Consider the following 24,485-nt stretch of genomic DNA (forward strand, 5'->3'; position numbering starts at 1 on the left):
AATTAAAGAAGCTGCAATACGTTAATCAGGTGCTTCAAAAGATACCAGTGTATAAAAATTAGGATAGTATTGTAGTAGTGTAAATATTTTGAGAGATCCCTAGGTAGTTGAAATGACGTTTTGATGATTAACAATCAAATTATAATACGTGGAAAAATAAAAAAAACACTAAAAAATACGCAAAACATAAAAAAACATTTTCCAGTAAACCATGGCTGAATAAATTTCATGAGAACAAACGTGATACTTTTACTCATCTTCAGCTAATGTGTAAGAAATCGAAAATATATAATTGACGATTTATAAAGTTAACGATCACTGTCATAGTAAGTGTAACTGGAAGTGTAATTTAGAATTTAAATAAACCAGTGATACTAAAATATTTGGGAAAATGAATGCATTTTAATATAGGATAGTGTGCATCAAATTCGGTTGCGCCTTATATTGCTGTGGCATAACACTTATTAAAATTTATTTTGCACTTTTAATTGTAGCTTAAATTATTCAGGAAAAATTACGCTGTGGGGCCATGTTATACGGCTAATTATTGTGTTTGATAGAACCTCACACCAGTGTTTCGTTTTCAATATAACATAAATATTAAATTAATTAATATTTCACAATCTTTAATGCAGTTTTTTTCATCTTCCAGCCACAAATTATTTGCATTAGAGAGAGAGTATTAGCTAAACAAACAGCTAAGTCTCGATATGACCTTTCAAGAAATATATAAAAAATTAATATCCCCCATGTTTGCCTAAAATTCCCTTTTTTCATATTAAATAAAATGCTTCACGATTCCATGAGATTATTAAAATCAAAATTATGTGTACATATTCCTCAACTATAGAAAAAATGAATCAGACGATAAAAGGATGAGAAAGCGTAGACTTCCAAATAATCCAGCAGTACTTCACTTTGGCGAACAAATTCCTCGTTATATAAGGTCGACAGAAAAATCAGGAGATTAAAAAATCCGGAATTAATTTCACTAACCCGTTTCAATTACTTTGATATCCATGTGCAATAAAAAAGGCAGCGCATTTTCACATAGCATCACATATTCCTACACAAAACGAATGAAAACCGTAATTGAGAATTTACTAGGATCGCATTAATGCATGTTCCATTTCAGTTCATACGACCATAAAATCCTCCGCTTTCCACGATACTATTTATTTTGTATTTAGAAGACAAATTGCAACCAAAAAAAGGTTAAGTGAGCAATAACTATACATTAAATGAATAGGGAGATGTATTTTATTATGATTTCGATCAGGGAAGCGCGTTAAAGTTTTCCTTGGTATTTAACATATATTTTAAATAGAGTAAGTAGGAATGACGATACACAATATATGTTCTAAACGAAAGAAATCGTTCAATATTTCTTTCAGCAATACAACCAATGTCATTATCACTACTATTCACGAATTCTAGACCCAGCGTGAGCAAACATATGTGAGGGCAAAGAGATTCTATAGTTATAAACGTACGAAAAACAAATTAATAATGGAAGTCTTCGAGATCTAGTGCTAGAGAATGATGCTGAAGTTAAAATTATTATAAAAATGTGAAAATGTTTTAAATGGGCAATCGGTTGAAACAAACATATGCATATATTTTCCATTGTCTCATGTATCTTACAACCAAATGGTACTTAACATAATCCTTCTTCAAACTATTCTCAAATGTAAATTAGTTTTTGGGAAAGTGTTCGAGAAACGTCGCTGGTAGGTCGTTCTAGTCAATTTATGTTCTATTTGGGCACGAAAACTTCTTCACATTGGTCCTCTTAGGTCGGCAAGCGCTCGTATTCATTTTTTCCAAAAGTAATTGGCTTTAATGTTTAACACAGCACATTTTCACTCCCACACGGTGGTTCAACCCGCAGATTGGGTTGGCTTGGTGAGTGCATAGCCCACCCCGGACTTAGGCTAGATTCCAATCAAATTTGGGGGATGAGCAATGGTGTCATGGTGCCGGAACGCCGCTATACCGCTTATAACGCTAATATACCGTTACGATTCCACGTTCTTTGGCAACTTTTACTATATGCTCTACATTCGAAATCTCAAACGCTACACAACCAGGAGTCTCGATCATTATCAATGAAGTATTACTCTGAATTAAATCAGTTATATCCTGTGTTGGATCATAAAAAGTTACTTCTGTTCCTCTTTTTGGTAGCTCATTTTCGGCGGATCTCTCAAGTCGGTAATAACTATTGTCTTGTATCAAGACATACGAACCCGCTTTAGTGAAAGTCAAAATAGCAAAAGTAAGTGCAAATAGTCCGGAATGATAAATAAGCGCTTGTCCACTCCCTTCAATTTCAGCAAGTGCATTTGAAAGATAATGAACAGTAGGAGTACCAACATTACTGTAGCTATAATCCCTCGCAACACCATCGTTGATTACATAATATATACTTTCTCCATTTGCAGCATTCAAGTAGTCTTTGTAAGTAGGAAATAATATGGTAGAAGAATGATAAACTGGAGGGTTCATAGAACCTTTATAGTCCTTAAATTTTCTTCCTGCTTTAACTAATAAAGACTCTTCCTTCACATTTTTATTATTAATTTTTTAAATTGTAGTCGTTTTGCGTATACAAGTGAAGAGAAATTGCATGTATTGGCTCTATCTCACCCTTCAATAACTCATAAATCAACTTATGTCTTTTTAGAAGGTGCTCATTCCAATAAAGCCAGATATTAATATTAATTTAATGTGCGAAGGTGATGTTGAAGATGATGCAAAATAATGATCAACATGCTTTGCTGATTCATCGATAACGTTGATATCAATTACATTTATCGAATCGCGTATCGAATCCCGTTCCGTCACTGGTTAAGAAAATACATAATAGTCAAAACTTTTATTAAAACTTAACTTTATCTTCTGGTACCTCAAAATTTCTAGAATATACATTTGTGTCCAAAACAAAAATTTATTTTAAAATATGCAAACGTAAATTTCAATAAAAAAACACAGAATTATATTTCACCTGTAAAAAAAGCTATGTAAAGTGCCTTCCGGCACTGCTAATTTTGCCATGACGCCACTGGGTGTGAGTAAAAGTTTCTCGGAATTCCCACCGGGTTAAATATTTAATTTTAACTACGTTTCGTGCTCCGTCTCGGTGATCATCCTTAGGGCTGCTGAATGAATTAAAGAAACAGGTATTAAATTCATACTACCCGTTTCAATGACTTTGGTATTTATAAGTAACATAAAATACCAGGGCTTTATTCACACGGTTTCACATTTTATTCAGCAGCCCTGAGGATGAGCCTCGAGTCTGAGGTGGTAACGTTAGCTATATAGGTGGTAATCCGGAGAAACGTTTACCTACATTATACACCGGCAAAGCGTCTAATCTTATCTTGAATTTGGGGCATACTTGACGTTCTCAAATTTCCCAAGTTTCTGGAAGATACGTCATATTATTCTACTTTGGGTAAAATCCATGATCAAAACAAGAAGTGGCTAGGCTGGTACAGCTGAGGGCGTAATGTGGAGCTATAGCAACCTTACGAAATAAACATGGCGGACACAGGCCAAACGAATGTCTATATAATTTGTTCCTGAAATATTATTTTATCAAGCTAAGACACACGTAAGGGGTTAAAAAACACATATATACGATTCACTTATATTTAAAAGCCCTACATAGAAAACTTATCATTTTTTATCTCGTATGGTTACCTGGTACGTGCACGAGCTGACAAAATTTTCTAGACGTCCGATGCTTTGGTTGATTTTCATGCATTAATTTTCATTCCCAGATGATTGTTAAAACTGTAGTTTCCAAATGAAGTGGGGAGTGTCCTTTCTATTATTTCTACTTTTTAATGCATAAATAATTTATGCAACTTATAGTGCTACATCGTAATTGAACCTCTTCTCCGACACATTACAAAATAAATAATTCAATTACTATCTAAATTTCCTTTACGCTGACGCAAGCGATACCATCAGATAGGAATTGTTAAAATGAATTCTGTGAATGTGCTTTATCCACTTCAGTGAATGATATGACATGACACGAGAAAATTTAGAAATGATGAAAATAACCTTTGCGTCGTATTTGCATCAGACATCAGTAAGGGTGAAACGGAAATAAAAAGAAAAAATGATCATTTAGCGAGTGTATTTACACGATTCATGAGTTATTAGAGGCATACTTGGCGGTGGGAAACTTAGCATCCGTTATCAAACGGAATATTTTCTGCACCCGATCTAACGGACTCCGATAATCTCTCTATGTAATTCATTCATAATTCCTGCCTTATTCACGTTCAATCCCTCCCACGACTCCCACGAAAATTTTCTTTGTCTTCGAAGTGGCGGTGGCCATATTCTGCGCACTACCCTCATACCTTTCCCAGGCTCACACGCAGAATAGTCACATGACCCCACACTTTTATCTTGATTCCCACTTTGTGTATTTCGGCGTAGTCATTTCATTCGTTCAAGTACCTATGACTTGGCGCTATCTAAGGAATAGAGAAAAAATAGATCAGTACTCAGTATAGGTAGTAATATACAGCGCATTTTCTTTCTTTCTCTTGTTCAATTATTTACGGCGACTAGAAAGTTATTTGCGAAGGAATCTCTAAATCCGTTTTTTATAACAATCAGTGCAGATAGTAAAGAAAACTAGAAATAATATTTTTCGAAGCCAATCATTTCAAAGGAATCAGTTTTTCACAATACTGTAAAATTTATGGAATGTACACAGCACAAATATTTCTATCTAAACTCAATCAAAAATAAAATTCGTGAAAATCGCAACAAAAAATAAAATTCATCACATGTCTAATCAAACAAAGCCTCAGACTATGGTCGAGGATTCGAGATCTGGGTATCATATGTTTTTGGAAAATACATTCCATACTGAACCGAGAACCACCATGGAAATAATGTTACATGATACGGTGTTTCTTAAATTCCCGGGAAAGTGAGGACAGATATATACAGGGTGTCCCATTTATCTTGACCACCCGAAATAACTTTTTGTCCAGTACTAAATTCAAAAATGTGTCAAGCAAATGTTCATTAGCTGTCAGAGGGACATTAATCAGCATGAATGTCTTCCTTGTAGCTTTGTTATTTACAAAGATATGAACAGCCGTTTGTCTTTTTAATGGCACCCTATATTTTTTATTCGGCAATTCATTTCCTCTCCTAAAGACTTATTCAAAAATGTAGCACAGTGGACCAAACGTAAACACAGTGTTATGAAAAATGACTGACTCACTAGCGCTTATTGCAGGTACGCGGGTATTGGAACTACTCCACTTGCTGACGTTGACAGTGAACAAATGAAAACATAGTAAAATGCTCAGCAGTCATTCAGTCAATCATCGTCCGTTGAATTGCCGAATTAAAAAATGTAGGGTGGCATTTAAAAAATAAATACCGCTGTTCATGTTGTAATATTCGTGCTGTAAATAACAAAGTTACGAGGAAGGCAGCCATGCTGATTAATAACCCCCAGACGGCTAATGAACATTTGCTTGACAGATTTTTGAATTTAGATCTGGACAAAAAGTTATTTCGGGTAGTCAAGATAAATGGGTCACCATGTATGCATATACCAGCTGACCCGGCAAACGTTGTTTTTCCGTATAAATTATTTCTAGTACATATTTCGGTAGTCAAATAAAAGAATAACCGAATTATTGTGTGTGGAGATGTTGTATATGACCTCAAAGAGGAATGAAGCGCTCTGAAAGATGACGACCTGTAAAAATAACTAAACACCAAACATTCATTTTTTGAACGCGTTGTACTTAAATTATCTAAAACAATAAACTTCAAACTACATCAAACAAATTATGAAAAAAACCATTATCAGTCTCTTAGTGCGATGGAGTATACAATATTTTGGTGAGACCATCTTTAGCCAACGCAAACGAACTGGATGGTTTACCCACGCGAGATTTTATCACGTATAAGTGTCGGTGTGAAAAGCACGGTGCACCCAAATCTAAGCCACAAACAAACATCGTTTGGCCTTGAGACTTAATAATTGTCTTTGCGAATGCCAATATAATTAGAAAATGAACCCGTTTGAATTCAATTGGCACGTCTGTCGGAATAATAAGGATTCGTGGAAGTAATACGTGTCCACCATACAACTTTCCATTTTAAATGTTCGATAACGTTTTCCATCAATTTTTTAACGACTAACTGGAGATCTGACTTTTTCTAAATGGAGATTCGACCTTGTTGTAAACGGTGAGATGGCATGCTACGGCACTATATTTCTTCCTTTCCCTTGCTAGTTCCTTGACGTTTTTCATTTCTTTCTTTTTTTCCTTACCTTCCCCAAGTACTTGGTTAGATGTTGATCTCCGTTGAAAGACTTAGGCTTGCAGCCGCTAGTGAATCGGAAGCTGCGCGCTAGCCTTAATGCCGCTTTACACGGGGCACGGAATTGCGCAGGTTAGAACTGCATAAATTTCTAAAATGGCGTGAAATTGCGCGAAAGTATGAACGAAATTAGAACAGGGGCTGTTTTTCCATCTCACGTCCACGAATCTCGTATGTGTTCTAGCAATTCACCGCTTTACACGACGCAATTTTGACTGCGCCTGAGTGCACACGTCAGATTGAGCAATGACGTGTTAAACGGCCTTCAGAAATTAATGCAGTTCTAACCTGCACAATCCCGTGCCCCGAGTAAAACGGCCTAAAAATTGGTATACTTCAGCCCTCCGTTTCTCCCTATCACATGCCTGTTAATTCACCTACATGAGGCTCTTATTATATCATTCTTGATCTTTCCTATACGTGTTTGTCCCTAAACTTCCTCGTGGGAATTTTTCACCGATTTTTTCCTCCATGAAGTTTCCCACGCAACTGCTGTATCTCATTGATGTGGCCAATTCATCTTCGCGCACAGTGATCCACGTTGTCCTTTCCTCTCCTACTCTTCTATACCATAACTCCTCATTGCTCACCCTATCCTTTCATTTTATCTTCACCAGCCTCCTCCACCACCACGTCTCGAAGGCCTCCGATTCTTTCTGATCACTTTTTCATTCGTAATCAGACCAAATTTTAATTGTCTGCAGCTTTCTATTCGATTCATCTTTTATTGAATTGGATGGATGAGGCAGATACTTTGTGGAGATCCATTATGAGATATGAAGTAAAACACTTTGCACTTTCCACATAATAATTTATTACACTACAGTCGACATTTTTCGCTGTACTGCAGCATTGCAGTATTATCAAGACTAAACCAAGAAATTAGCCATACCAATATATATACAAAAATGCACACACGCAAATATTTGAGAAATTGGGGGTGGAAGGTGGGGTGGAAAGGAGGTTTGGGAAATTTTTAACTGACCGATCACCCTAGACCAACGGTCAGTTTAAAATTGTTTGCGCATGTGGATTTTTGTATATATATATATTGGTATGGTTAATTTCTTGTTATAGTCTTGATAATACTGCAGTGCAGCGAAACATGTCGACTGTAGTTTAATAAATTTTTATGTGGAAAGTGAAAAGTGTTTTACTTCATATCTCACCTTTTCTTGGCTCTTCTCCTTCACATCCTCTCGTCATTGCGTGTTCCATTTATTTCATTTTATAAGGGGTAATTTAGAGTGTGGAAAGTGAATTAGCTCAGTGGATAGGGTGTTTGGCTGCTTATCAACAGGTCCTGGATCAAATCAGGTGAAATCGGGAATCAAATACAAAAAGTGCAAGGTAGCACAAAAAACGGAACTGGACCCCCCATAGTGTTAGATTCACACGTTTGTGGCTAAGGCCGAATTCGAAGTCTAAGCATAACACCTCAGTTTGTACCATCATCATCATCACTGGTCAGCAATCCTAGGATTGGTTTGACGCAGCTCTCCACTCAGTTCTCCTATCAGCTAATCTTTTCACACCTACGTATTTCTTCTCTTTCACATCCTTCTTTACTTGTTCCATATATTTTGTTCTAGGTCTTCCTTTTCCGTTCTTGCCTTCCACTTGTCCCTCGACGATTGTCTTCATCAGGCCATTATATCTCAAGATGTGGCCTATAAGGTTGTCCCGCCTTCTTGTTAGGGTTTTCATGAGGCTTCTCTTCTCTCCTACCCTTCTTAGGACTTCCTCGTTACTAACTCGATCGATCCATTTGATCTTCATCATTCTTCTGTAGCACCACATTTCAAAGGCCTCTATCCTTGCTTTCTCCGCTGCGGTCATTGTCCATGCCTCACTTCCGTATAGGAGCATACTCCAAATGTAGGTTCTCATAAATTGTTTTTTTACTTCCATATTTAAGTTTCCTGCTGTAAGCAGATCTCTCTTTTGGTGGAATGCTCTCCTCACCTGAGCTATTCTACTGATAATTTCTTTCTTACTTCCCCCGTCACTAGTTATCTTGCTTCCCAGATAGCCGAATTCATCCACCTCTATCAGTTTTTGCTTCCCTATTTTAATGTTTGTCTTGGCTTCTTCTCTTCTGCTGCATACTAATATCTTGGTTTTCTTCGTGCTTATTTTCAGTATGTTCGCCCATTACCCTACCCATATTAACCAGAATATTTTTCAAAGAATGTGCCATATGTTATCGCAATTACATCTCCAGGGTGTACCAGCAAACTGGAACGCACTTAGGTATATCCGAAGTGCTCGTGCACCGATGCAAACTGTAGAGCAAAACAAGTCACTTAGCGCTGCTTGATGCTAAAGGATAAAGCTTTATGTGGCAGTCTTTAAACACTCGTGCTGATATAATGTCTCTTAAATTAATATAAAACTCCCGAAGGAATTAAAAGAAATCGGGTATGAATCCAGGTTTCTAGGCAAATTGAAAGTCTACTGTTTTTGATGGAGGCAATTGAAACTTTTTAAAACTCTTGGCTAGGGAATGATTTGATAGGTAATTTAATTATCCATTAAAAATGTTTATAGTGTATCACTTTTGATAAATTTGTAATAATGAACTTTTTTCAGTGCATCAACTTGCCTATATGCATAGATATTTATAGCTTAGATATTTCGTCTCTGCTGCCACACGCATTGGTTGGCTACCCTATCAAAAGAGTGCTCTTTTGAGGTCCATAGTTTTATTCTGTTGATACACTGCATTGAAACAGATCGCATTAAATTTATAATGTGTAAAAAAAGCAGAGTTTTTCGATTTAATAGGCTTAGTGAATCATGCAGGAATATTTCTCGGGTTTCCCACCGGGTGTCGTATCGGGTTGTAGTTCCCAACGTTTCCATGACTAAGTCCGTCATCGTCATCAGGGGTTAATAATCATTAACCCCTGATGACGATGACGGACTTAGTCATGGAAAGTTGGGAACTACAGCCCGATACGACACCCGGTGGGAAACCCGAGAAATATTCCTGCAGAGCATACGCCGGGAAAAACTCAGATTCTACATCGTTAGTGAATCATCCTTCCTAATAACTCAACAGATTACATAGGTAATTACATAATACATGACTTTGAATGCGACCTTACTGGGTCAACGAATGAATTTTCATCAATAAAAGTGGTAAGTTCCAAGAAAAACCGAAAAGACACGAAGATGATGTAATAGCATTAAAACCTAAGCCGTAATCAGTTTATAATCGTGGAAAATTGAAAGTAATCATTTCAATAGGAAAAATTCAACTCCATCACGCTTGAATCTTTGCATTTTATCGTTAAGGTTTTATTTCTTCAAAAAAAAAGAGGATACTGTAGGATGTGAATAAATGGGCAAATGATTTATTTTTTCACAGGAATCGTACGTGTTCTCTTCGCTGACTTGACGAGTCTTTTTTTGGCGGAGGGTGGCCAATTATATTTCCAGATGTGAGCCTTCCCCAGAGAGACACGACCGCTTGAGGGATTCGAGGGCAAGGGGTGTGGAAGGACAGGCGCCGGGACAAAAATAAAACGATGAAAAAACAACAATGACGGATATCGGACTGTCCCTGGACGTCATCCCACCGCGGTCACGTGCCATCGTGCTTCCTTCCGCCGGCAGTGCATCATGGGAAACTGCCGACCCGACTCACTTCCGCTCGGCGGCTGCGTAATAATCGTTATTTTCATGTCAGGGATCGTGATGTCAAGTTGGCGGACCTCGAGGCGGAGTTCGTTCCTCGACATAAACATGTCCAGAAAAGAGTTGACCCCCCCTTTTAGAAAAAAATGGGGGTGGGTACTTTTTGACGACTCACCTAATTGCCTCAATGCGGGGCGCGTGATGATCTTCTATCTCCGGCCCTCGGCGTGCGAGCGGCGAGGGACGACGCCGTCAGTCACCGCTTCCAGCCAAAGCCGAGCGTCGCGTTAAGTCGGGGACTCTCCCCTTGGGTTGGCGGGCGATCCCCGTTTCGATTGCCGGGACTCGACCTAGCACAGGTGCCCTCTTCCATCACCAACTGAAAGAACGCAATAAAATCCCAAGATATAAGAGCGCCAGCATTGGTAAAAGAGCTAATAAAAAATAAAAGGGCTCAATTACAATTGCTTTATAATAAAAATAATTAATTACCAGTACAAATTTTACACAATTTTTACTTATACAAACATTACTAATACGAGTACTTATTTTAATTTTATACTTTTATTCTCATACCACCGATTACAGCAAATATCGTCCATTTTATGTCGTTGGGTGTTCAAAAAATTTAACAATTACACGTGCACGAACAACTATGCTCTGGATTGAGGCAGCATACCCAGGCGGGACTCGAACCCGCGACCCGCTGTTTGGCAGGCGAGGACTTTTTGCTCAAGGCCAGCTAAAGATATTTTAAAAAAATTTAAAAGTAACATTTAAAATTACAGTTAAATTTACAAACACTTATTGTGAGATTGTCCACTCTACAGACCACTTGGCAACAGTCGAATATTGGAGTAAAAATGTGGAGTAATTGAGTCACAGAAATTACAAAAAAATTCAATTCCGCCAGCGATGTATACAAACATAACCCCGTAACAACACAAGGGGTGTCATATTTTATACCTACATAAGTTGGCTACCACATAAAGAGTGGCTGATCCGAAACAAGTAAATTATGTTACCAAGGGACTCGAATTATCTGTAGACCTAGGTAAATCAGAGAAATCAGTAGGGTAATCGTCCATTACGAACAGGTAACGATTACATTAGTAGTAGCGATTCCTCTTTCACCGTGAGGAGCAAATATGTACTGGTAAAAGAATCGTAAAAATTAATCGTAACAAGTACGAATTATTTATAACGTAATTGTTACCATTAATTCGATTACTTTCACTCGATAACTTCCTAAAATAAAAAACGACATAGGTACAAGCCCGACTACTTGAGCTTTACAACAGAAGTCAAAATATGTCAATAAATGAAAAATACGCAGCATGAACATGAGCGTACAGCAAATTACCGACTAAATTAACTAGGCAAATTAATTAGGAAAAGATTTTTTCTCAGGCGACGTAAAAAAATCCTTCGTTTACCGTATTACTATGGTAGACGAGAGATCACGAGTAGAAAATGAAGATAATGAATGCTAGTCATTGGTCTGCCCTTGCCAAACACCGTAGGGTATTATGTGGACGTAGATGTACATTTTACTCAAAATTATAGAATAAAGCTCGTTGAAATATACATTATTGTAATAATTCTTCCCGTTCCTTAACATAGCGACTTGTAACAGAGATCTGCTTCTCCGCGAAATGAAGTTTAGTCAATGAAATTTAGTTATAGATTATGTAATTATCGATGATCAATCGCTACGCAAGCGATATTTTATTTTGATCTCTTATGAATTTTATCTCGAATTATAAAAAATTACTAAAGCATATCTCTAATACCTGTGATGCACGTGACTTTTGACCAGGATTTGCTATTAACATCATGAAAATAAATGGCAACAATTTTTAACAAGTAAAGCTTACAGAATTCAAAACGCGCGAATTGTTTTCCATTTTTGTAAAAGCTCATGTACAATTTACGTAATCAACAATAAATTTTCAACATTAGGCCCCATCCAGCGTCTATTTATATCTAGCATTTTAAGGACAAAACATTTATCTCAGAGAAAGTACTGATGTTGAATTTTCAGACGCTAAATTCATTTTCATACGAGGTTTATAAATGTACATTCATTTCATGTAGATATGATATGTATGTCTCAGAACAAAAAAATTATGCATACTACACTCACCGGGAAAAACGAAACCGCAGTTAACTGAATACGAAACTTACTGAGTGATTGTAATCAAAAAGTAGTCCCTGATGGAATTCGCTCTAACGTAGTTAAGTTGACAAGTGTGCCACAAGGAACCGTAATCGGTTCCCTTTTGTTCATTATACTCGTAAATGACCACTGCTACTATATTAGCAGAAAAAAAAATTCTTTATTGACGACTCTATCATCTATCGCGTAATTAGTGTTCACATCGAAACTTAAATACTATTAGTTTTAAATAACGTTCATGTGTGGAATCAGTAGTGGAGGCTCGAAGATAAACTAACAAAATTCACGGCGTAACATTTCTTCCGTTGGTCGTCCAACAATTTCCACGTATATTCTGAGGATGGCTTTAACATAAAGGTGACAGATGAAGTGAAATATCTGGAAGTTACGATAAGTACATGAAGAAATTAGACTGGTCCAGCGGGACTACTGCCGCTTGTTGAATCACAAGTGAGGAGTCGAGAAAAAACCACTCAAGGTCCATAAAAATGGATTATAGCATATAAATGGAAACATTCTAACATGAGAGAATGCAATCGTTTTCGAATTGATTGTCCACACTGAATTCCCATAAGAATTGCGATTTCAGATCCACTCAGGTCATTCGATGCATGCGCCAAACAAACCAAGAATGAAAGGAAAAGTGAACTAGCACAGCGTCAAATCCCTGGACGGGAAAAACAAACCCACATAATAGCGTCATCGGACACCAGTTTGGAATGAGTACGAGCAAATTTGCTTAAACAAGAAATGCAAGACTGCATACATGAAGACTAAATGCAATAAAACGTATTAATTTCAAAAAGTATCCAATCGCAGTGCAGCTCAAAAAATTAAATCCTACAGAATATTAAAGTAGAGGGTTTTTTTGGCATAATCTGGTGTATTTCTAACATTTTAGTTGATATACAGTTAACCATAGATTTCCACAATCACTTTATAAATTCACATAAACTATCCACCTGCCCGCAAAATCAGGTAAATATTTTTTTCAGCCTCACAAAGTATACTTCCTATAAATTAAACCGATTCAGTCGTGTTTAAGTGCGAGTTCGACGTAAAAAAATTAAATTCAATTTCACAGTTATTTAAATGCTTACGACGCGTTTCTGCACAAAGAGCCCTCATTTGGCACAAGACTTGAACACAGAACATGAGATCATAACATTTATACATTAGAGCAAGGGGTGGGAAGCATAAATACAGCGGGAAGAGAGTGAGGGAACAGATACCAAGGAGGTACAGAAAAACCAGGGGTAGAAGGAGGGCTCTAGTAATAGCCTTAAAAGAGCGACACCAAGAAAAGGACAGGGAAACGGGAAGGCCGAGGAGGGAGAAGAAATTTTATTTTTCAATATCCATTAATTTCTCTGCACTGTGACGCAATCACAACCTCTCCTGGTTGGTCAAAAAGAGGTTCTAAAGATGGAAATTTGATGGTTTAAAAAATTGTAGAAAATACACCAAGAAGACATTTTCTTCCCGCCACCATGAGCCAATGGCAACCCCTTCGGATTCATCAAAAAGAAATATGTACATTGGGGAGGAAGTGATAACACAGACGACCAAGGAGATACGGAAAAACCAGGGGTATGAGGAGGAATCAAGTAATAGCTGTTTTTTAAATACTTTCTATGCCCCAAATCTTCCCAGACACATATTATTTCTAGCTTTGGTACCTAACATAAAAACATTATTTAACTGCCACCTTTCACCACACATTTGGCGTTTACACAGGGCTATAGCCCAGATGACAAAACAACTGGTTAATTAAAATTCACATGCTATCTTGCTAAAAACTGAACATTTAACAGTAACAGAACTTTTTTATTGAATGGAATTGAGACGAAAAAAACCGTGTTTAGCGTACTTGTTGTAATAAATACTAAAATTTGGATCCAATACTAATATAATATCTGAACTTTACAACTTACATAAACTGAAATCATGCAAAAACCCAATAAAATGAGTATCGAGTTAAGAATAAGCCTAAAATGTTACAGGTCAGTGGTTTTATGCATTAAAAAAAGTTAAAGAAAAAAAGGTACCTAATATAAATATACATTGTCTGGAACTGCTCTAGTATTAATGAAATAATTCACAAATTGTACAATGGATACTAAGTGATTTGAAAACCAGTGCAATCATAGCCAACTCGGCCTCAATATAAGGAAAAATGGGCATTAACATTGCGGAATATTTTGTTGAAATATTTATAACATGGGCATTAACAAAGCGGAATATTATGTTCAAGTACCTACATTAATACTGTCCGAAAACGTTCTTCAATGATCTCCTTAATACCCAAAATATGAAATGAAATTCAATATTAAATATATTACTGTTCCTCAACATTGTCCTTCAAACCTGACCGAAGGATGATTACGGAATCTTGAAACACACCAGTGATTTGATACACAAGGGCCTAAATCATTTGAGGCGATGTTAAGAGGCAAAACATGTATCTAAATTTTTAAATGTCTTTTGGTTATCTCAGAGGCTAGTGGCAATTATTTTTTTCATAAAATAATTATTTAAAAAATCATTCCCCAAGCCAACATTTTCATTTCTACTGCACCCACCACAGTGACTTCCAAATATTCTTTTCTTCTCCTCCCATCAATTAAAACAGTGGATTTAATTCTTTCATCGAATTGAATATTAATGTTTTGACCAAATTTTACATGTTGCCTTAAAACACCATGAACATTGAATAACAGCAGGTTTTTTCCTCGTACAAATTAGAAGGCATTACAGTAAACCAATGCTTTGCGATGGGGATGTCCGTCTCGCGATACATTCGGCCCACGATCTGAGCTGATCTCGCGCGCGCAATTTAAATTTTAAAATTCCGTCGACTTTGTTTCCACTCGTACATAGTGATGGCAACGATTAATCGTTTGATGAAAATAATCAATTTTTCTCTTTCGATTAATTGATTAATGATACATGATAATAAGTAGCCAATTGATTGAATGATTAATCGACTTTGATAAAATAAATCGAAATAATCAGGAATCGGAATGAATTAAGAATAATTTATTTCTTATTTAAACTGTGGCTTCATATTACGTACTTCATTTGTTAGGAATGAGCCTGGAACAGTGTCCATATTTCTAATGAAGAAGATGCTTTCGAAATCTCAGCGACGATTTGGCCAAGCTGAAAATATGTCTCTGCCGGGTGTAGCAACTATTCTCGATCCCCGACTTAAAAAGATACAATTCTCCAATCCTCAAGATGTAGTGTCGTTCCTCAAAAATATCACCTAATAATCAATACCGGATTCCGAAACTGCTATTGCAGAAAGTTCAGGTGAAACATCAGAATATTGTGCTGAGGACTTCCATTTATGGGCAACACACAAGGCTCTCGTTCACAAAAAGAAGAATTTGGACAGCAATGCAAGTACTCATCCTAAAGACGAGGTTGAGTTCTATCTTGATTCGTCGGTTATAGGACTGAAGGAAAATACAATTGAAGCACGAAAAGGAGAAAAGTTAAGTTAATTTATGCGAGGCTAAATGAACTTAGCAAAAATTTTGCCACCTTATTGGCGACTCAAATCACCACTAGCGGCGCTAGCGTCGGTGACGTAATTTTCCAAGATGGCGGACACACTGGTGATAAATTATGTTTCTAGATTAGATCGCAACGAGCTTTATATGGCTATTTTGCTCCATCTTCTGCTATATTTATCCTTAATATCTATCGATTTATTAAGTATCGTATTTGCACGTCACAGTACAGAGGATTTTCCGTATGTAGTGCTCTTTTTCATTCAATATATATCGTTTTTTGAACCGCTCTCCATTACATTGGTGCACATTTATCTATTCCGCTGGTTCATTATTAACTTCATTTTAGAGCTTTATCGTAATTTTCAACTTGTAAAGCGTCATGGGAAACACTAACAAGGCGATGGTCCCACCGAGGAAAACGACGATGAGGAGAAATTAAGCGTTTCTTAATGTTATTCGGTGGTCTTATCGAACCCTGAAATAGGAACTCCGTTCCCATACATTCCCTTCAGATTTCTTTTTTGAAACAGGTTTCTCCATAAAACTTCCTCTTATTATACCCATAGTTTAACTGTGCTATTAATGTCCTCACTTATTTTTACTACAATGGCTTTGTAATTATGAAACTGCATGCTAACTAAACATTACTTCATAAACATTTTATCATTGCTCTCTCTTACAAATCACTTGTGTTACGATTGGGCCCATGATTGAACTGTGATTTAAATGTCCTCACTTTTGTTGACTTAAATGGCTTTGTTTTTATGAACCTGCTTTCTATCTGAACCTTATTTCATAAACATTTTTCATTTCTCATCCTAAGAAATCACTAGAGTGACGACTAGGCCCATGATTGAACTTGATATTAATGTCCTCTCTGTTGTTGACTTCAATGGATTTGTATTTGTGAACCTGCATGCCAACTGAACCTTACTTCATAAACATTTTATCATTGCTCCTCCTAAGAAATCACTTGTTTGATGTTTATGCCCATGATTGAACTATGATTTTAATTCCCTCACAGTTGTTGACTTCAATGGCCTTGTATTTATGAACCTGCATGCCAACTTAACCTTACTTCATAAACATTTTATCATTGCTCCTCCTAAGAAATCTCTTGTTTGATGATTATTCCCATGATTGAACTATGATTTTAATTTCCTCACAGTTGTTGACTTCAATGGCCTTGTATTTATGAACCTGCATGCCAACTGAACCATACTTCATAAACATTTTATCATTGCTCCTCCTAAGAAATCACTTGTTTGATGATTATGCCCATGATTGAACTATGATTTTAATTTCCTCACAGTTGTTGACTTCAATGGCCTTGTATTTATGAACCTGCATGCCAACTTAACCTTACTTCATAAACATTTTATCATTGCTCCTCCTAATAAATCACTTGTTTGATGATTATGCCCATGATTGAACTATGATTTTAATTTCCTCACAGTTTTTGACTTCAATGGCCTTGTATTTATGAACCTGCATGCCAACTGAACCATACTTCATAAACATTTTATCATTGTTCCTCCTAACAAATCACTTGTTTGATGATTTGGCCCATGATTGAACTGTGATTGTAATATCCTCACTGTTGTTGACTTCAATGGCTTTGTATTTATGAACCAGCTTGCTAACTGAACCTATTTTATATTGACTTCAAAGTCCTTTATGTTATCCACCTGCCACTTCTCTATGTAGTGTACCACAAATGTTTTTCTTTCCTCCCAAGTTTACATCCCTGATCTGAGTGGAAAACCCCTAACAAGTAATAGTCAACACTCATATAAACTTCATAACCTTTAGCACTCTCTACCTACCTCTTTCTTGTATCGTGTTTTCAAAATGTCCAAAAAGTATAATAAAAAATTGAATTCACTTAAAATTTTCTTCAATTTTTCTTAAGGCCATCCTAACTTTCTGTGGTATTGCTGGTACCTTAGCTCATGGAATCTATTTTACCTAGTTACTTGTTCTTAGCTAATTTTGATGAATAATGGGGGAAAGAGTCGAGGACATTGACAGAAAGTAGTAAGTGGGCTGTGATGATGAAAAGTACATTGGAGTGGAGAGGTAAAGAAGTAGGTGTTAAGGTAAGTACTTGTAAACAAAGTGTTGCAGTATGGAGAAGAATTTAGTCCAAATTAGCAATTGCAACTGTATCGTAGATGAAAAGAAAAACTTTTTTGTATTCTGTTAATGTTAGAATAAGTTGTGTTCACACAGTTGATCCTGAGTCAATCTAGTTTATTGTCTACATGTTGCACCTTAACTTTATTTAATATATCCACTCCACCATCACTTTATAAGAGTCCAGTCACACCAAGTGATAGTCATCGAGGGGTATTTGTAAATTAAACCCAATAATGCTGGCCTTGTTGTGGTGGGGCAAAGGCCTCGCTTTGCAAGCTGAAGGTCATGGGTTCAAGAACTGCCTGAGATGGTTATCCTCTCCAGTGCATGGGTAGTTGTTATTGTACATAATTAATTTCTAAAATACTCAATGTCCAAATGGGTCCAAATAGGATTTTTAGGGGTGCCATTTAGTTTTATAATTAGGAATGTATTATCAGTACAGTTGGGGTTTGTTGCATTCTAATTTACCAATTTCAGTACATCATTTTAAAAGAGGGCTTTTCCTCTGTGAAGCAGTTGTAGGAATTAGGGATAAGGATTGCCCACCAATAATCAGAAAAATTCTGTGCTTCTCAGAACCCTCTCTAACAGTAAACTCTCTATAAATATTTTATTGCCATCCCCACTTGAAACTTGTATTCACCACCAATGATAGGAAGCATCAAGTCAAAATTGCTTAGTCAACATTTGAGAGTAAAATCGTTTAGGTTGAGTCTATTTTGAGTATTTTTTAAGGGAAAGGGGTCAGTGAGTAGGAAGTAAGAAATAATTTAGCGGGCTGGAATGGTTACTCACAAGTACAGGAACTGCATGATACCATTAGGTCGGGTCTGTTCTTAAGCATGCCAACTGGGTGTTCATTTATTAATTACTGGAGAAAAACCAAAAAATCTCTAGGTGGAGAGGTAAAATAAGCTATAAGTGGAGGGAATGATGAAGGAGAAGGTGCAATTGGGAGAAATGATTGCATTGGCTTATTCAGTCACCATATCTACAGAACAACTATCAGAGCTATATGAGTACCTATTGATACTGAGAAGCTTCTTCTAGGCAATAGGAGCATATATAAGAAGCATAGTGAACTAAATGGTACATGACGTATGGTTACAATAAGATACATTATTATCATCAAAGGTGGTGGTTTATTATTTTGCTCACATAGTAGGGAGAGTAACAAATGGAAAATATTTCAACTAAGTACTTATATAAATGATTTCTACTTCAAATATAATATACTCTGAGGAGCTCCAAAGAATATAATATGAATGCCCTAAAGGAGAGTCAACTATAGTTGATAGTAATATACTATAGTAATATCACTTGGTTATTCTGTGGGAAGCTACTTCTGCAGAACTGGGATTAAAATGGAAGAAAGTTTGCATCAGTTAGAAATGGTGTTTTTTTTCAATCAATTAGCCGTAAAAATGTGATTCCCATGCACAATCTTTTTGATATTTCGATTGTTAAGTTTACTTATTTAAATGTTGTTGTCATCTGTAAGTATCATACTCCAGATGGAGATATTAACCTTAATGTAGATAATTTAATGATCCTGCTTGATTAAGTGCTGAAAACTATAAGGAATATTTGATTTTATGAGGTGAAGTTAACACTGAGTTTGCGACGGCTCACTGCACCATGTCTCCAATTAGGATATCAAAATACAATGAACGTGTTTTGGATCGCGATCCTCTCTCTTCACCTTAGCGCCAACAGGAACTATACCTACGCCTAGCTTTGAGGACACATTCTCCCTAAATAATATTTCTTGAAGAAGAATTTCCACCAAAAAACGCGTCCATGACGCCGAGACAATCACCTTGCCGATCATTTTCCTCTTGAATGAAATATAGGATACATATGAAATGTACGGCGACAGTAAAATAAAGAAGGTGGAATGAAAGGAATTAAACTATAAATACTTGAGACTTATTAAGAGGTTATTGCAGTTAATTTCCGAGAAGAAATAATGGAAATGACTGCAAGCGAAGTTCGAAGACGTGAGAGGCTGAGCTGTGAGAACAGAAAATTCAGTTACCTACGTTGTAGTTAAGAGTTACATAGAATATACAGTTTTGGAGGTATCACAGAAATGCAAGATAAGCGAAAGATCTGTTAAGAGGGATGATTGTCAGGAAAGAATCCAACAGGCATCAGGGATTACTATAAGGCACTACGCAGCCTATATTCGGCATATGAATTACACGTAAAGAGTCCACTCTCACCGCTATCATGAACATGCATGTTCATGACCGCTATCACCACCGCGCTGCTTACATTTTTCGCCGGTAGTTGGCGTCTTCCGGGCTGGAATCGCGAATAGGTACATACTTCCGTACCAGCTGAACGATAATTCTCAAAGGCTGGAGCGACGGCTAATGAAAAAGTCACTAGCTGACTACAAAAATGCTGTCAAAAATATTGTTTCTGAACCCTTGGATAGGGGAGGAGTTTTCAATGCGGAGATTTCAAATGACCAACATTAAAGAATGTTTGTATTTTTCACCGAGTAATAATAAAAATAATTTCATGTAACTTACTTTGTAATTGTTCGTAAAAATATCAACGTTTTTTACTGTTTTTCAATAAAAAACGTGCGTATTTACCTTAATTGAATTATATAATCTACAATCGATTATAAAATAATAGATTAATTGGTGGTCAATCGATTAACTGGGAGCACCTATTCGATTGATCAAACCATTGATTAATCGATTAATAATATCTTTTTGCTATCCCTACTCGTCGTACAATATATCTTCAAGCATGTAACTTAACGACTTATTGTTTAACAAACAATTTTTAAACATATTAACCCAAGCAATATAAGCTGACGCTCTTTAAACTGATTCCCCATCCATAAATAATGCCGATTCAACATAAGCACGATGGAATTTGCTTTCCGATCGGTACGTTACAGATCAAAATTCGTGGAGCGATGGGCCAACCACACAAATATAAATTGAGATTTTTTTTACCGATCTGCGAGAGTTTTTAAGTACCGTAAACACAATGGAGGCGACGCCTACAACAAATCGACACGTCATTTTTTTCGCTCTTTCTATTACGATTTTGAACATATGTCGCAATTCACTTCGTTGGAAGAGTCAAATGGGACCGGTTTTTTGACACGCGAGTCCAATTGCGATTTCCACCCTTCACCTAGCGACCCAATAGTTCATTGAATACACGATGAGGTGTCCGTAATCGCTCTTTTAAAAATTTGGATCATGCGAGCGCCGCCTTCGTTCTGTCGGCGTAACAGGGGGAGGAGGAAAGCAAGCGGTTATTCCGACAATTTCAGAAGCGAATGGAATGCCACGAAACGAAACCTTTGCATATTTGAGAGGTTCGCACGACGGCGCGGCGACCGACCTCCGCCCACCCCACCCGCGCCCTCACGTGACGCAACTTCCGGTTACGAATGGGGCAATATTGGAAGGTAGAGGAAGAGGTTCATTATGGACAGGCAATGCCCATTAAGCTATGACGATCGTCGGTTAGCCCACGAATATAGCATTAGAGCATTCTCAAGTCCGCGTGTTACGCATCAGAATATCGATATTCAAATTGGTGGAAAACATCGCTTCGGAGAGAATTCATTCAGCCGGTCAGTGTATCATTCAGTGATGTTGTAGTGTATGATGTGACGGAACACCTACTCCACATCATACATTACAGTATGAACATTACATTGGGAGATTCTCAAGTCCGCCACTAGAAGTTTTGTAGCTCCGCTCGTGTTAGAATCAGTTTTCAAAATCTACACTAGCGGCGCTACCAATCATCTATATCCACTTTTCACGAAGAGTTACCGGGCATTAATATGTACCTGAGGAAGTAAATCATATCAACCTCATATTAAAAGCATGGGAGACGATTTTTAACTAAAAAACCCTTTTCCACCACGGTTAATGGCGAAATTCACTCAGTACGAGACACAGCTACCTAGAGGCGCCGCCGAATGAAATGAGCGCGAACAGGAAACAGATATGCCGCTTAACCGCCATGTTCTTGGGCCTCCTTCAATTGGGTCCTCTTGGTCGAGCCATTGAAAGCCTCGATTATTCGATGCTTGGCACCGCATTTCTGTAAAAGTTTCCTGATAAATTAAGAGGACAGAGCTTGATTTCCTCTATCGTTGCAAGCTATTATAACACCATCACGAATGACGGTAGGATGGTACAGCTTGTGCTCCTTTATTTTTCAATCATAAATTTTATCACGGATAATACTTAGTTTCGAAGAACGTGCTTCATCGCCCCAGAGGAAATCAATTATAATTATGTAAATTTTCACTTTAATTGCTAAGTTTTATGAGTGTATGAACATACCAGAAATTAAAAACTGCTTATTATTTCGATCTCCGAGAGTTCATCAATTTTTCCTCATTTATCCCGTAATGCTCATGCATTTAAAATCCTGAAAAAAAAATTCATGTTTGGGAACATTGCACACTAGCACCGCCACCGAAATTCTCGTTCGTTTTCCCACCTCCTCCTCCCTCCCATCTTGACGTAACTTCCGGTATCGAATGGGGCAGCTCGAGGAATATTTGGGGAGGGAGAGAATTACGTAGGGACGGAGGAGGTTAACGGGGGCGGAGTGTTGTGGGGCAGCGTGGGGGCGTGCTGATCGCACGGGAAGGAAGATAACGACACGGTGTTGTGTTCGCGCGTGCGCTCTTCAAAAATTCACGAGGGGAGGCGCTGCAATCGGACGGAGGGGGAGAGTCGGGCGAGGCAACCCGTTTCGCTCAATTTAGTACGCCTCCATTCTTCCCCAACCCACTCGCGATCACGATGGTAATAAACCAACCCTCTCCCACCCCTACAACCCATCAAACATCCTTGCTTCTCTGACCAATGTATGAAAAATATGTGCGCCCATATAGGCTGGTAAAGTCGTGACGTCACACATAGCCAGTCATCTGTTTATTTTTCCAAACAAACCTTTTCGTCCCATCTCCAAGAATTGAGTGAACGAGGAATATTACAAAAGAGGATCCTCAAGTCGGCCTCATAATGTGTCGTCACCTGCCGCGCATTTAATTGGGTTTACAAAAGTCGCCACTCGCGTCGCTGACGTAAAGACAGTGATCCGAATTTCACGGAAAAAAGGTATAATTAGGAGTATTAACCGAAATTTACACTTATGATGATGCGATTCGTCAAATTCATAACTCTTTAATGCCATTCCTTGCAATTACAAGCATTATAATGCAAAATATTGGGAAAAATGGATCGCATTGCTCACATCACCGCGCAACGGACATTTTTGAAAATCGATTAAAATGCGGCCGAAGTGGCAACAAAAATCAGCCATTTATGAGATGGAATTGGACCTTCTCCATACAGTCTCCTTGGACTAAACGTATACCCACTCATACCCAATATCGCCAGAGGAGTTAAAATAATGATTTTATTTACTCCTACACTTTGATTTTACAACTGAATAACAAGATATAAAGAGAAGGAGCTTTAGGTGGTCTCCAAAGTCATAGGACCAGAATTGAGCCACTATTAAATAACAAAAATGTACGCCGATAAAAGAAAACAATAATGCTGTAAATAATACATGAGTCTTTTAAAGAAATAACATCAAAACAAATTTTCAATCGTTTCTCGTGAGAAAAGCTTCTTAGTTCTTATCATTAGATACAGTTTGATGAAATGGTATCGTTACACATGAAATTAATTACTTCTCTACTTATATCGCTCTTTTCAGCAAACAATTAACCTAAAATTTGTTTATTTACGGTGATTATCTTATATATGTATTTTTATTTAAAGTGATATTAAGATTTCGAAAAGTAATCCATAAATCCAATAAAAGATTTCCGTTTAGATAACTATTATGGGGCTCTTAACTTTAATTTACGATATAAGATAAATTAAGCCCTTGCCGCACCACCTTAGAGAAACGGACGAACTACACGGCTGTGAAAACACCCTTTTAATTTTGACGGAAAAAATTATTCCCCATATATACTCATTATTCAATATTTAGAACATAATCCTTGTATTTGAATTCGGTGGCCTGATATTCAAGGTATTTTGCGCAACAGATTACAAATTCGTCTCAAGTACACCTGTGAGTAGACTTTGTGTTATGTAAATAAAGTATTCCATATTTAGGATGAGGCTTCCATATTTAGGATGATAATAATGACATATGCAGCTCCTATTTTTATTTTCAAGTCAGCTTGGGCGAATATGGATAATCATGAGACCGTGGAGGCTCCTTGCGTATGTAAATGTCATTCTGCAGTCGTAGAATTATGATTATTTACACCAGGCCCTGAATAAAAATTAGGTGAGTTGAAAACACCCTGTAGCAACATTTAGTTGTGAAGCTAAGGTATTTTGTAAATCAGACATTCACTATTAAAAAATTCCGTAAGGAAAAAACTGCTGCAGATTTTCGGGGGAAAATGTCCCTTCAGTTTTTTCAACGTTAATATACAATCAAAGGTACATTAATCGCTGTACCTCGAATTTATTTGGAAAAAGCATGGAGATCTCCATGGAATCCGTCTAAACAACAACAAAACAGACTTAACCAGTCCATGTACTAGAGTCTCTGACAGCACAATTTTCCCCATTTTTCACAATTACATG

This window comes from Ischnura elegans, chromosome 11 (assembly GCF_921293095.1).
Source record: "Ischnura elegans chromosome 11, ioIscEleg1.1, whole genome shotgun sequence".
In the NCBI taxonomy this organism is placed as follows: Eukaryota; Metazoa; Arthropoda; class Insecta; order Odonata; family Coenagrionidae; genus Ischnura; species Ischnura elegans.